We start from the raw sequence: 1919 nt of genomic DNA, 5'->3' as shown, positions 1-1919 counted from the left end.
AGGGTTGCACACACACAAACGTGCATTCTAGGTGAGGGTGTGCACAAAATGCATTATATATGGGAATATGCTATTCAGAAATGATCAATCAAGAGAAACCAGAATAGTCAGATTTGCCTCTCTGGTTTCAGCAGAGGTCTTCTCCTAACTGGTTCAGTAAAATTTTGTTTCTAATTATCTAGAAACATAATGGCGACCAAGGTTTCCACAAGACACTCAAAGCGCTGTGCTTGAATTATGGTGCATATGCTTCCAGAGTGTTCGCACGCATAGATTTTAATGAAGAACTTGCCAGGCCCATCTATGACAAAATTGAGCAGAATTTTGAAAGCATGTTCAGGTAAGAGATTATCCTCATATTGCTTTTTTATGCCCGGGAACCCAGTTGATGCGCAGGGACATGCGTCTGGTCTTCTCGCGCCTCTCATGATGCCACGGGAGGCAAGCGTATTCACAAAAGGGAGCGGCTTGGGAGGCGGAAACCCACTCTCGGAATTCTCTGCCGTGCTGTGATGTGTGCACTGCTCCAGCGGCTTTATTCTGCTTTCACAAGGAGAGAGCACACGCACACAGGGGTTCCTGCCCACTGCAGCCCAACACCAGTTGCTAGGATTGGGTCTGGGGTGTTTGCCCTTGTTATGTATTTAGTTTAGGTTGTTTTATTGTACTGTGGAACTCACAGTTTAGTTATTGAATTGTCTGTGGTCTCCGATATTAATTTATTTTGTAAGTTATTGTGGGTCTTGAAATGATGTTGCATTTTACTTACGTACTATATTTATATGCCACCCCACAGGCTGAAGGGGTTTCTGGGTGGCCTACAATAAAAACGGCAGCAGCAGCATCAATAAAAACAAGCATATTAAGAATAAAACCCATTAAAGGAATTCGAGGTCTGGCACTCAAGCCAAAGTAGATCATAGCAAAGCAGGCAGCGATAAAAATGAAAACAATGTTAAAAAACAGTTCAGCTCTTAAAGCAGATGTTAAATGAAAAAGGCTTGCAGAGCGTCTTCCGTAGGTGGGGCACCAGTACAGTGAAGGCCCTCCTCCTAGCCATTCCCCCACTCTTTGTTGGGGGGTGGTTTTCGAGGAGGACCTCCATCGAAGATCTGAGTGACTGAGCAGGCATATATGGATAGGCGTTCCCGCCAATATCCTGGCCCCAAGCCGTTGAGGGCTTCGTATGCTATGCTAACGTCAGCACTGAACTGGGCCCAGACTAGCTTGACATGTCCTCCAATACCAGATGAGGAAAGCCCATTGCAAAATTCTCAGTCCTTTCCCCATCATTTAAACAGGACTCGGAAGCGGACCAGAGGCAATCTGTGGTATGAGTTGGATGCGTTTAAACAGAAGATGCAGGAGAAAATTCGTGAGATTGCAAAAAGCAAAAAAATGGCTGTTGACAATGGCAAGATTAAAGCTTTCATCCATGAGGTAAGTTCCTCCTTGTTAAGAAGCACTAACCAGGGGAGCAGACAGACGAAGGGCTGGGCATCTTCTCATCCGACCAGCACGAAATGTTTAAAATGCTGGGTTTTATTTACCACACTTCCAGGAGATGCTTAAGCTCTGCTCACAGCCCTTGGAGAGGGGGCTCAATGAACCCCCACGTGCCTTTCTTAGATGGGCAAAGAGGGCTGGGTGCCTGGGCCCAGGGCTTGCTCCCAGAAGGCAAGGGGGGCAGAGGCAGGCCGGGGCAGGGCTCCGGCCTCACAGATTCACGGGGGGACACCACCATCGGTTCAGCATCACTTTTTGCAACCACTTTTGCTGAGGCGGAGGCCGGGGCTGTGCATTGATCCCCACAGACAAACATCATCTGGGCCAAAGTGGAAGTGGAGATTCTCCGGAGAAAGCTGCTCATCTACCACTGCCTTCCAGCTTCCATCCAAAATGAGCTGAAGCCCTATTAC

The 1919-nt window shown here is 47.6% G+C and overlaps 1 long non-coding RNA gene across 1 annotated transcript; it reads left to right on the top strand.

Moving 5' to 3' along the window:
• Positions 1-40: 40 nt before the first annotated feature.
• LOC123024219 lies at positions 41-1919 on the top strand. The gene is made up of 3 exons (XR_006414878.1): positions 41-340; positions 1302-1440; positions 1815-1919. It is a non-coding gene; the product is annotated as an uncharacterized LOC123024219 (long non-coding RNA).

The sequence above is a fragment of the Varanus komodoensis genome, unplaced genomic scaffold, assembly GCF_004798865.1.
Source record: "Varanus komodoensis strain SLA01 unplaced genomic scaffold, ASM479886v1 scaffold2265, whole genome shotgun sequence".
In the NCBI taxonomy this organism is placed as follows: domain Eukaryota; kingdom Metazoa; phylum Chordata; class Lepidosauria; order Squamata; family Varanidae; genus Varanus; species Varanus komodoensis.
The sequence above is the reverse complement of the archived record's forward strand: the minus strand, read 5'-3'. Positions and strand labels throughout refer to the sequence as shown.